The 14,250-nt window shown below is 36.6% G+C and overlaps 1 protein-coding gene across 1 annotated transcript in view; it reads right to left on the bottom strand.

The window, feature by feature from the left end:
- The window catches only part of Col19a1 (collagen type XIX alpha 1 chain), a 409,660-nt gene that overhangs the window by 381,529 nt on the left and 13,881 nt on the right, over positions 1 to 14,250 (bottom strand). The window lies entirely within an intron of this gene.

Raw genomic sequence — 14,250 nt, 5'->3', positions numbered from 1 at the left:
AAAAAGAGACAAATAATAATAGATGACATGAAGTCAGGGAGGGGGTTGGTTAGGTGCACATGGAGAGGGGGACGGGCCTGAATGGGATCAAAATACATTGCATGAAATTCTCAAATTAATAAAAAGATTTTTAGAAAAGCCTTTTGAAAGAGACAAAGCCTTACTCACAAAGGAAAATACTGATAAATGAAGCTTCATTAAAATTAAAATATTTTTTAATCAAAAGATAACATAGAAAGTATGAAAAGGCAAGCCATAGACATGAACTAGTACATATATTTAATAAAGCATACCCAGGCTATACAATGAGCTTCCACAAATCAATAAAACATTGAAAAGTTTATTTCAAATATATGCAAAACATCTTAAGCACTTCAGAAAATAGCAAACCCTTATATTAAAAGGTGTTCAACATCATGAGTAATTAAGGAAATTCAGAGGAAAATGACTGAGATCCTATTAAATGTCTAAAATTAAAGAATGACCATACCAAGCATTGATGAGGATGCGTGAATGGAATTCAACATTTTCAACAATGTCTGCATAAGTATTCCTTCAGTGAGAAACTCTTCTACCTTGTTTGTGGTAATGGAAGGCTGTCTAACCAGTTTAGAAAGCTTTTTGACAGTGTTTACTGCAGCTAACTATGCATGAACTCTTTAAGTCAGAAACTCATTGCCCCAAGAGAAATGCTAAACAAAAAACTGCATATAAATGATACCATGATGACATTGTTTATGACACTATGACCCAAAAGTTCATCAATATGAGGATATACTACAGCGTAAACAATGAAAACTGTATAGCAATAAAAAAAAAGAGTGAACTAAGGATACAAACAACTGAACGATCTCACAGATATAGTGAATGGAAAAATATCATTTGTCCCTAAATACATACATGCTACATAACCCCATTTATGCAAATTCAACAGACTGTGCAACTAATCTATGTTGGAGTAAGGGTTACCATGGAGAGCTCTCACCCCCAAGTAGGTACACAGAAACCTTCTAAATGTTCTCTGATTTGATATGATAGTTATACGAGTGTACACATATACATATAAAAATTCATTGCATTATGCTTTTAACATTTGTTGACTTTAGAATATATAAATAAAATTTCAGCAAAAAGACAAAAATGGCACCTCTGTATAAAAAGATTTTAATAAAAATAATTCTTCTAAATCTTAAATAACACTCAAAGAAGACCAAGATCTCTATAACGAAAACTTCAAGACACCGAAAAAGAAAATCAAGCAAGATATTAGATGATGGAAAGAACTTCTATGCTCTGCTCCTAGTTTGGCAGAATTAATATTCTGAAAATGGCTATACTACTAAAATTAATGTACAGATTTAACACAATACCTATCAAAATTCTAATGTCATATATCACAGATCCCAAAAAAGTAATCCAAAAATTCATTTAAAAGTGCAAAAGACCACAAATAGCCAAAGAAATCCTATAGAATAAGAACTCAGCAGGAGGCATCACCATACCTGACCTCAAATTACACTACAGAGCTATAGCAATAACAATAACAACAGCTTTGTACTGGCATAAAAACAGAAAGGTAGAACAATGGAACAGAATAGAATACCAAAAAATAAACCGACAGAGCTATGCCCACCTAATTCTTGACAAGAGAGGAAAAGACATATCTTGGATAAAAGATAGCCTATTCAACAAATGGTGTTTGAAAACTGGATATCCACTTCCAGAAGAATAGAATTAGACAATTTTCACCTTGTACAAAAATGAATTCAACCTGGACCAAAGCCCTTGATTTAAAACCTGAAATCCTGAAACTTCCAGATGAAAACAGGAAATACACCTCAGGATATTGGGATAGGCAAGAAGTCTGTGAACAGAGCACCAATAGCACAGACACGAGCCCCAAGTGTCAACAGAGAGGACTATATGAAATTCAAAAGTTTCTGCATAGCAAAGAAAACTATAAGCAGAACACACAGTTCACAGAAGGAAAGGAAATCTTTACCAGCTATATATCAGACCAGGGGCTAATATCCATAATTTACAAAGAGCTGCATAAATTAAATACCAAGGAAATAAAATTATCAGTCAACAAATAGGCTAATAAACTGAATAAACAGTTTTCAGAAAAAGAAATACAGCTTGTAGGAATGACTTTTACTTAACCTTGCAACCAAAAAGCTACTGTTTACAAAGCAAACAAGTTCAATGAGCCATGTGCTCTTTTGACCTGGGCATCTGACCTTGACCTCTCAGAACCCCAATTTGCTCTTCCCTCAAGATAGTGAATGAATGTGGGTGTGTGCGTTCATATTAATATCCTTACTAAAAGCAGTGAAAATTGAGAAGAAGCTTGACATTGTGTGTATGAGATGGTGTAGGCCTAGGGATGAAGGAGCAACATTGTCTGATGATAAGGATGGATCAAGCTTGTAGTTCCACAGTTGAAGCTGGAGAAATGATTTTGAATAAAAGTATAAACGAGGCCTGGCTCAACAGCAGAGTTCCAGGAGCCATCTGAAGGAATGAGTGCCCTCTGAGTTTGGGCCCACTCTTAAAACTAAAGTTAAGAGTCAGGCTGTTTATTCAGGTGTATCTGTAATGTTGTTCAGTAACACTGCAACGACTGACTAGTAACTATTTTAAAAGGTGTTCAGCATCATTAGTCATCAGGGAACTATAAATCAAACTACTTTGAGATACCACTTCACCCCAATAAGAATGGCTATCATCAAGAAATCTGAAAAAAAAAAAAATGTGGGAGAAGATGTGAAGAAAAAGGAACCTTTATTTGCTGGTAGTGGGAGTGCAAGTTAATACAGCCATTACAGAAATCTGTTTGGAAAATCCTCAAAAAATCAAAAATAGAGCTACCATATAACCTAATTATGTCATTCCTGGACATATACCCAGAGAACACCAAACCTTACAATAGAGATATTTGCACCCGCATGTTTATCGCTGCTCTATTCACTATAGGAAGGAAATGAAACCAACCAGTTTTCCATCAACAAAGGAATGGATATTTAAAATCTGGTGCATATATATAGAATGGATTGGCACTCAGCTCTAAAGAAAAATTGAATCACAAAATTCACAGGAAAATGGGTGGACCTATAATATGTAATATTAAGTGAGGTCACCCATTCTTAGAAAGAAAAAAAATTGCTTTTTTTTTTATTCATTGAACACTTTGGTGCACTACAGTTTTTTAAATAAATACTAATAAACTTAAATAAAAATAAATTGAAAATCTAAATTCTGATTAAAATTTTATGATGATAAATTAGTGTGGTACTAAAAAGTAAGATGAACTTTACATTCTTCATAACATATGTTTCTATAAGGAAACTCAGCAGATGATTGGCAGAACAAATCTTGGAGTGGCAGAAAAGATTCCCCACTGTGACACGTGGGTAAGGAGAAGAAGGTATGTGTTCTGATTTTGAGCTGAAAACTGCATATGCCGCTTCAATTTTTCCTAGCAAATATATGACGGTGTCAAAGCAATAAACTTGCCACTTTGAAATGAATGGAATTCAACATCTCCAGCAGTATTTATGTATTTCTTCATTGAAAGTGTTTCATTTATAAAACTCAAATGTCATTTCATATCTTTAGAGTATGTGCTTTGTTGTGAAAAGCTGAACAAAACAAATTGAAACTAAATGTTCATTAACTGAAGGTCAAATTTAAGGCACAATAATCTGAATTCATGAAGATTTATGAATCCATTGCATAACAATGGAAAGCAGAGGTAATTCCTATCATAAGTTGGATGTATTAATCTATTTAAATAATGACACATACATTTTAATGCAAAATAGGGAAAGTGATTATCACAAGTTGGATATGATAATTTATTCAAATAGAAACATACAAATATACATGTATATTTTAATATTAATGTACTTTAAAGATTCATGAATAAGACTTCAATATTTCCCCAGGCAGACAGGACCAAGCACTGCAAGTGTCACTTTCAGAGGCTCTCTGGAGTATTTCAAAAGTATGATTTTCAGATCTACTTTCCTCCTAACTTGGCTTAAAAGACCTGAGCAATTACAATGTTGGTGAGCTGTTAAAAGGGTCATAGGAAAAAAAAAAAAAGGCAGGCAGCTAGCCCAGATTTGAATGCATCATGACTTTATCTCCAGTGCCTACAAAGAAGATACAAACTTCTTTTAAGTTTTGGAGCCTTGAGCACCAGGAAACAAATCATCCTAGAGAAGCAGATGATTTAGCCACTCAGTGGCAGAGCTAAAGCAAAACACATTTCCTGTACACCAACTGTCCCCGTCTATTTAACATCGCTTTTCAAAATTTGACTTAAACAAAATAATAATATATCAAGAAACTCTTCATTCTTCAGAGAAATGCATTTTCTCCAACCCTCTGGTTTTTTTAAATAATGTTTTTGGATTTATTTATTTTTATTTTATGTGTATGAGTTTTTGCCTGCATGTGCACCTGTGCATGCAATGCCTGTAGAGGCTAGAAGAGGGAGTTGGATTCCCTGAAACTGTAGCTACAGATGACTGTGAGCTGCCATGTGGGTGCTGGGAACTGAACGTGGGTCCTCTGGAATAACAGTGAGTGCATAACCACTGACTCATCTCTCCAACTCCAACCCTCTGTTTTAAACATGTGCTTAAAAAAATAAATCTCCCTTTCATACACACACACACACACACACACACACACACACACACATATATATATACACACACACACACACGTGAAACCTAATTTGTCTAATATGGCACTGATTTTACTAACAGACATGGATTACTATATTTTGAGATTAGATCATCTCTTTTTTAAGATTTTTTTTTTTAAGACAGGGTCTCACTATGTAGCCCTGGATGGCCTGGGACTCACTGTGTAGATCACACTGCCCTGGAACTCACAGATATCTGCCTGCCTCTACCACCAGAGTGCTGAAGTTAAAGTCATAGATCACCACACTCAGAAAGAGTAAATTATTATTTAAACAATACACACAAACACTTTTTAATAGGGGTAATTTGAAACTTGGGGGAAAGATCACAAAGCAGAAGAAACAAAAGTAAAAATTGACAAACACAGTTTTTATTTGCCTAAAAAATCTTCTGAGCATTTTAAATACATATTCTTTCCTAACGTTGTTTTAGAATTTTCTATAACATTTTATGTAAGTCCTCAGTCTAACATAGTATTCACTTGAAGGCATATTGAAATCCCATTTTACTTTTTTTTAGTTTATTTTTGAATTCCCTTTCTCTTTATATCAAAGACCAATAAGAATGTATTCTTTTAATTTTGTCTTTTCAACTGATTTCATGCCTAAACATGTTATGTATTTGCTGATGGTCATACTGAAAATGGGCCAGTCACCTCTGTGACTCCAGCTTATCAAAAGTTAGGAGGTGAGGTCATACCCACCCATCCAAAGACAAATGGAAAGGGCAGAATCATGAAAACTAAATGTAAATAAGTTCTCTTATATTTTAATACATTTTAATTTTGCTAAAATATATATACACATTTGCATGTTGATAATTACATGTTGTGAATAATACACCATGGTAGTTCTCCTTGTATGAGCTGTTGCTTACTAAAATTTTAGCTACTTAAGATCAACTGAGGTGTGAAATTAAAATTTTAAAGCTCCAGAAATATTTTTTAAATGCTTAATTTTTATTACAAATATTGATTTTTTTATATTTTAGAAATCAGTTACTACTGTCTCTTCATGTGCCTAACTTGTAAATTAATCTTTAGTTAGTGCAAATAAGTAAAACTTCATAGAAAAGACAGTCTATGAGGGTTTACTGCTATACCCACTGGAACACATCCTTCATGGATAAGGAGGGGCAATCATGACACAAGTTCCAAATAACTGTGAGTTGTCTTGCTGAGAGAGATTATAATTAGAAACCCAAAAGCCTGCCATTTGTATGTTATCTGGGAATAGTCCTACAAGGCAAGAACTGCCCATTTCCTAAAAAGTCTCATAGGGTAGTGTGATGGCTAATCCTGGGTGTCAACTTGACTGGATCTGGGATTAACTGAAATGAGAGAGATCTTCTTGATTGGATCATCTTAAGCTGGAAGACTCACCCTAAATGTGGGCGTTACCTTCTGATGGCAGCCCATATAAAAGGCCACAGCAGAGGAGAATGCCTGGCTTCTTGCTGCTTGCCTTCTCTCTCTCTCTGGTAAGTTCATCTTGCTGCTGTAGACTGAAGACTAGCCAATCTTTTGGAATTTTTCAGACCTTCAGCACCAGATTGGGACTGCTGAGACATCCAGCCTTGTGGACTGAGTGACTATGGATTCTCAGCCTCTCCAGTGTGGTGCAGCCATTGTTGGACTACTCGGACTCCATCCTGTGAACTAAGCTGATAAATCTCTATACATATATATTCATTCTACCAGTTCTGTTTCTTTGGAGAACCCTGACTAATACAGATAGTGTATATTGCTTTGGTAAATCGACTGTGGTCTAGCTGTAGCAGGCTTAGAAATCAGATTTTTGTTTGTTTTTGTAGGGCTTTTGGGTTTTTTTGTTTTTTTGAAACAGGATCTCACTAAGTAGTCCCAGATGGCCTGGAACTCACAGTGTAGACCATCCCAGGCTGGCTTCAATATCACAAAGATCTGCTGGCCTCTGCTTCTCTAGAGCTAGGATTAAAGGTGTAAGCCACCATGTCCTGCAAAACTTTTTAAAAAAATTTTATGTGTATGAGTGTTTTGCCTGCATGTATGTAAGTGCATCCATTTATGCAATGTCTGTGGAGGCCAGAAGAAGGTGTCAGATCCCCTGAGAATAGAGTTATTGATGGTTGTTAGCCTCCATGTGGGTGTTAGAAGAGCAGCCAGGCTTCCCACAAATCAGGTTTCTTCATGACTTATACATACAAAAATTGCATTTTCCGGCAACATGTTTCCCCCTCCCTTCTACCTGTCATTACCTTGAGTCCAGTTTGGCCTTTGTGTTATTTCTCCCTATGTCAAACAGTTCTCTGCCTCTGGGCCTTTGTATTGACTGATTTCCAAGTACCCAATGTCTTATTTTCTCTGCCTTTGTGTTTCTGTTTAAATGCCCCCACCTGAGGGCAACCTTTACGGCCCATTCTGTATCCACCCATTACATCATGTAGGATTGTAAGCATAGCAAATTCAGGATTCCAATCATATGTGCATGTCAGAAACATAGCAAAACTATTTTAACATCAGTATGCCCCACACAATACTTAGAACACATGTGTACTTAAAACACCATTCATTGTTCATCTAGACTTCAAATCTGTACTTTATCTGGCAGTTGTACCTGCTTTCCCACACTCCATGACTGAACGTGAAAATGGAGAAAGAGAAAGGCATGAGAAAGAATACTCAACAAGCAATGGCAGTGAGTTGAATAGAGAGGGAAGGAGAATTACTTTACTTAACTCAATGAAAGTCTAACTCACTGAGATCTCACCACAGAAATAAGAGCTCACTTGGCAGCATGTAAATTAATCAATAGAGGAACAGAGAAGGAGCTAGAAATATTAAGTTTGAGAAGCCATTAAGTAGGGTAAGGGTTGTATAAAACTAAGAGACTCTACAGCAAAGGACACTGTCAATAGAGAGAAGAGTCAAAACAGAATGGGAGAAAATACCTGCAAATCATTCAATTGACTAGGGATTAATAACCATAGTATGCAAAGAACTCTAAAATCTCAACAGCAGAAAAGACCCCAAATAATCAGATTAAAAACATGCACAAACTGGGCCTGGTGGCACACACCTTTAATCCCAGCACCTGGGAGGGAGAGGCAGGCAAATCTCTGTGAGATCAGAGCCAGCCTGTTTTCTATAGTCAGTTCCAGGCCAGGTGGGGCTATAGAGAGACCCTGTCTCAAAAAGACAATAATAATTTTTTAAATAAATAAATAAAACATGCACAAGTGCCATGTAAGCTCAAGTCAGACAAAACCCAGCATAGACGTGGGGAAGTGGGTAAGAAACTCCAACCCTCCCTGAGGAACTATTGGAAACTCATCGCTGCTGAAAGGGGGAGAGTCAATTTCTTTTAAGGATGTGACTTATAATAGGTTAACCAGACTCCAATGGATGGACCCACACTGAAGAGTAGATTACACAAAATTGGGGAGATGGGGTAGTTAAGGGGGTAAGATAAGGGAAGGGATCTAAATGCAGTCAAAATAAAGTATATGAAATTCATAAGAATTCAATAAAAAAGGGGAATAAGCCTTATGATATTCAGGACACATTTATGGTGGAAACAGACTAATTTAGGATGTATTAAATATGAAAAATAAGTCTGGAGAAGTAGCGGATCATGCTGAGACAGTATATGGTAAACAGATGCTTTAAGGTGAAGGAGTGTGTGTGTGTGTGTGTGTGTGTGTGTGTGTGTGTGTGTGTTTAAAAGTAACTTCATATTTCACAGTAGCAAAAAAAAAGTCAGTAATACTTTTAACTCTTGGTAATTTGGCCTTCAGTTCAGATTTTGTGTTTTATGAACAGTTTTTCTTAAGTACTGAAATAGTTGTGAGGAAAATGTACCCTGATACATAATTGAATAAAAATTGCTTTGCTTTTAATTTAACAAACAGAAGAAAATGAACTGAATCCCCTGCCCCCAAAAGATATAGAAACAGCAAACAAATACACACACACAAAAATACCCAACATCACTAATCACCAGGGAAATGCAAGTTAAAATTACAGTGAGATATCACCTCACTTGAATTAGAATCATCAGTAAGACAAGAAATAGATGATGGAGACTATTAGTACAAATGTGTTATTACAGAATTTGTGGAAAACAATACAGAACTTCCTCACAAACTAAAACAGCACTACTATAGGATCCAACTATCCCACTACTAAATATATATCCAAATAGAATGAAATTTTTATATCAAAAGATATGTAGTTTTCTCTGCCTATTGCAGTACTATTCATAATAGCCAAGAAATGCAATCAAGTAAAAGGTCCATTGGCAGATGATTAGATAAATAAAATGTAGTAAGTATACACACAACAGCTTCAGCTATAATGAAGTCTTGTCATCAGTGCCAACATGGAGGAAACTGAGCAATAATATGTTAAGAGAAATGAGCTTGTCACATAAAAATGAACACTGTACGTGCTTGTTTAGATGTTGAAGCTCAGAAGGAAAAGGCAACTTCATCGAAGCAGAGGCTAGGAAAGTGTTAGGGCTAGTTCTGGCAGCTTGACTGGGAACAAACCTTTTCACACGTCCATGAAGACATTTCAAGATTAGATTAATTAAGGTGGGAAGACCCACCCTAAAAGTGGGCAAGTTCATTTAATTGGCTGGACCCTGAAACGAATACAAAGGTGAAAGCAAGCTGAGCACCAGCATTCACCTCTCTGCTTCCTGACCGCAGATGCAATGTGACCCGGCTACCTCAAGCTTCTGCTGCCACATCTTTCCTGCCATGATAGATCACACCTTTGAACTGTGTGCTTTTGTCACAGCATCTAGAAAAGTAACTAATACAGAAGGGTAGAGGAGAAGGGAAATAGAGGGAGTTGGATTAATGGATATCAATGTTCTATTATAGAGAAGGAGCAACTTCCAACGTCCTACAGCACAGCATGGTAACTTTGGCTCATACTAATGTATTAAAATTTTACAAAGATAGAGAATGTAGAAGTTTGAAACTTCCCAACACAAAGAATCATTTAAGAGGATATAAATGCCAATTATCCAAATTTGATTATTACATTTATGTCTGTGTGTATTGAATTATCACATTGCGTCCCAAAAATGTGTACAAATACTATATTTAAATTAGAATATTTTATCAACAAAGGAAAAGGAGAAAGAGGAAGGAAGGAAGGAAAGAAGGAAAGGAGGGAGGAAGGAAGGGAGGGAGGGAGGGAGGGAGAGAAAAGGAGGGAGGAACCTAGACTTCCTACAATTGCCTCTACTATGTTAGAGGATGGGGGCGGGTGGGACTCATCACAGCCATCAACAATTTTGCTCTGTTTTGGAGATAAGATTAAGGAAGGAAGGAAGGAAGGAAGGAAGGAAGGAAGGAAGGAAGGAAGCTACAAAACTCAAAAGAGAGATCAAGCCTGTGGAGCACACTTTGGAGTGACTGGAAAGTAATTTTTGAATCAGGGAGACAGATGATAATGTAGGGAGGGAGTACGGAAGGGAGAAAAGAGGAGCAAGAAGAGCATCTTAATCTCTGTTTCTCTTATCTATTTTCTGCTTTGATTTTTCTGTTGCCTCAACCACAGGAATATGCATAGTATATGGAATTAACATGACCTATGAAATAATAATTTAAAATTCTCTCATTTGATAGAAATTTTATCATCAATCTTCTCTAACCTGCATTAAGGAAAATTGTTTTCTCACCTATGGTGGCAACACTTAGAACTTCCCTCAAGACTAGAATTAGAGAATGCAAAGGCACCAGTTATCCACAGATATATAGAACTGATTTGCTCGCCTTTCATAAATGGATGGAAAAGAGCCATTACATAGGGCATACATGTGCGGTGTGTGTGTGTGTGTGTGTGTGTGTGTGTGTGTGTGTGTGTGTGGTGTTTGTGGGAGGGATGTACATATAAATTCAGGTTCATGGGGGGGGTGCACATGTGTGCACATGCATATGGAGGCCGACGGGGGCAGGGAGGTAACCCTGTGTGTGGTACCTCATGAAGCTGTCCACCTTGTTTTTAAGAGCCAAGTCTAACTGGCTTGGAACTCACTAAGTAAGGTAGGCTGCCTGGCCAGCAAGCAAGAGAAATCCAACTATTTCAGTCTCCCTCGAGCTAGGATTACAAGGGAGTGCCACTTTGCCTGCTTTATTTTTTAAAAATGGGTTCTGGGAATCCAACTTGGGTTCTTGTGCTTGTAAGCTAAGCCCTTTACTGACTGAACCATTGCTCCAGCTCCATTGTTTATTTTGTAAAGGCTAAAACAGACTTACTGGTTAGAAGGGAAGGTGACCTCTTCACTCCTTGTTACTGACTCGACTTCAGTCCCCTGTGCACTTTGTACTTTGCCAAGGCACTTGAAAACAAAATCTGCTATTCTAGGTTAGGAGTTAAACAGTGGCTAACAAAAATACACTGGACGAGAATATAACAAAAATATATGAAAAAGTGGCTAAATGAGCAAAAATGGGACACAGCTATTTTAAGAGAGCAGTCACAAGGGGTCAAACAAGCACCTTCACCGTTTAGCTTTGATCCAAAACTCTTCCTCTTCAGGAAATACCCAGCTAGGAACTGCATTCTTCAGTCATTATGAGGCTTTCTTCCACTTTCCAAATTTAAGAGTTACACAGTCACTGTACGATTTTGAGGTGGAACCATATTAAGTGTTATGATTCATGAAAAGCATAAAGAAAATTCCCTATATGAAATTAACAGTGAATTTTTTGTCAATAAGTTATGTTGCAATTAGTAGAGAAGTGGCTTAACAGGGTTTTCAATTCACTATAGATAGTTTACATGAAGTTTTACTATACATTAAAAAAAAACATTATTTAGTGACTAGAGAGATAACTCAGCAGTTAAGAGCACTGGCTGCTCTTATAGAAGATCAAGGTTCGGTTCCCAGCACCCACATGATGGTTAACAACTGCCTGTAACTCCAGTTCCAGGGAATCCGATGCCTTCTTCTAACCTCCACAGGCATTGCAACATGCAGGCAATGCACTCTTACACATCAAATAAAGATAATAAATAAAAATTTTAAAAATATTCTTTGAATGGCATTCTGCCATGTATTTTACCTGTATTTTTCAGTCGGGTGTTCTGATTTTTAATACTATTTAAGATCATTTAGTATTTATACCTAAGAGCAAATTAAGGGAAAAACAACTTAGTTGATACGTGTTTCTGTCCCAGAGAAACTGACTAAAACAATGTGACTAGGTAACTAGCACTGTATATATTTAATACTGTCTTCCCCACCTCTGACAATTGGATGGAAGCCTTAGCATTCAAGTTGAAATTTATTGGCAGTATGAAAATATAAAAATATGCCTTATCCCATAGTGCCAGTATAACGCAAAACTGATCAAAGAATATAAAATATTTGAATTCAAGACTTTAAAATTCAAGTTGTTATTGACTCTTCCCATATTGCTCTTGAATTCTGTCCCACCTGAAACAGTAGTCCAAGAAATCATCAAGCAAGCCATAGAGCGAAAGGAAAGCAGTGGAGAGACTTGATTTATCCTTTATATATTTAGTTTTCACTGTAAACTGTTGACAACCTCACCGAGTCCAGAGCTGAAACTCTAGCCTCTCCCTTAGAGTTGCTAGATTTTATTTTTAGATGTAGTCACTTCCCTCCGGTAAATGGTTAGTGACCACACGCACAGGTCTGCACATGAGGAAACTAAAAAGGGAACCTTGCGCTGTGAATCAGACACACAAGACAAGATGCAAAAAGAGGCCTCTGCCAGCCGATGCCCAGTGTGTCATATTCTCCAACTGTCCCTGGGACAGTGCTGTGCTGACATTTTCAATTATTGCAAATGATACTCGAAGTGAAATCATTTCCATAGCATTTCCTGATTTACAGGTGCCTTCCACCAAATGGCGAGATACAAATCAATGTTTTCTTCATTAATTTCCCTTAGTGATATGTGTTTTATGAATCATGTTATAATTCAGGTAATTAGGAAAAATCTTCCAAAGAGATTAATTCAGTAAGGTATTTGGTCCAGAATGTATTGGGGTAGTCATATATACAATATATTTGGGTAGTCATATATAATATAACTGAATTAAAGAACTATGATAGTAAATGTACAAAAGCAAATATTTAGAACAACCCCAAAGTATGGAAGCTTGGTTATGAAAGATAGTCTATAGACACTGATCTTGTGATTATCAACCTTTGGTTTGTTCATTAATTTTTTTACAAGGGTAGATACCATGTTAAGTGTTCTTACAACAAGAAGTTATCAAAGGTAGAAATTAGGGTAAAATAACAAAAGATGACTAGCTAAGGAGGAGAGCAGAAGAAATACAAAATGCCAATCAATTATCCCTAAAAGGAGTATTTCCTCAAGTGAGTGTTCCAGACATCCTTATTAGTCTCACCTGGTGCTTGTGGACAGTGTAAACTACTATGTCCCACCCTGGTCTCTCTAGTAAATGGGATTCTCTAAGAGTGGGATTCAGGATTCAGCATGTCAGGTGAATCTAGCTCTGATAAAAGTAGAGAGAGATTTGTGTAGACTCTTCAACCGAGTGTCCCAATCAAGGCCCTTTCCTATACATTAGCATGAGCCCCTAAAACTGTACCCTACTCAGCCAAAGACTCACTCCCCTTTTTATTTAAAGAAAACTTACCCACCTTCATTAAATTGAAAATCAGATTACCTTTGTTAAATTGAAAACCAAAGAACCTACTCTTTCCTAAAGAGACAGAAATTCAGAAGAGTGACATTATCAGAATAAAGTCCCTCTCTCTATATAATATTTTTTAACTTAGCTGTAGCTGTTATACATCACGGCTAATTTATTTCTCCTGAAGATAAAGTACTTTTCCCACAATACTGTGTGACCACCACAGGATATCCTTTATATAGTAAGTAGTAGACTATTTAAACGTTCACGTTGATCATTTTAGGAAATGCACCTCCTGCTAAATTAGCAACAAATCAAGAAGTACATAAAACTCTGAAAAACTAAGATTTGTAAAATCTTTATGGGTAATTGATTTTATTTCTCTACTGGAGTGAGTTCACAACTATTCAGCAAAATTACTTAAGAGCTCAAAAGTAGGCCAGGCATGGTGGAGCACACCTTTCATCCCAGAACTCGGGAGACAGAAGCTGGCCTCTACCTGTTTTTACAGATCTCTGTGAGTTTGAGGCCAATCTGGTCTACAAAGTGAGTTCCAGGCCAGTCAGGGATACATAATGAGACCCTGTCTCAAGAAGAAAGAAAGGAAAGTAAAAAAGAAACAAAAGAAATATTCAAAAGAATGCACACAGAAAGACTGGGTCTCAGGATGTATCATCTTATGTGATAGTTATCAGAATACATTATATGTGGCCCTTGGCATGGAAGGAGAATAGTTTCTCTTTCATGAGTAAATGGCTCCTCCAACATATTTACTTCAACTCTGCAAGGCAACGTTCATTTAGGTCAGTAATTTATATATATATATACACACATATATATATACATACATGTATATATACAATTTTAAAATCAGTGATGAATATAAAGGCTTCAAATTGCCTT

Source organism: Nannospalax galili, unplaced genomic scaffold (genome assembly GCF_000622305.1).
Source record: "Nannospalax galili isolate Female #2095 unplaced genomic scaffold, S.galili_v1.0 scaffold206, whole genome shotgun sequence".
Lineage (NCBI taxonomy): Eukaryota > Metazoa > Chordata > Mammalia > Rodentia > Spalacidae > Nannospalax > Nannospalax galili.
Note: the sequence above shows the minus strand (reverse complement) of the source record. Positions and strands in the feature narration are given on the sequence as shown.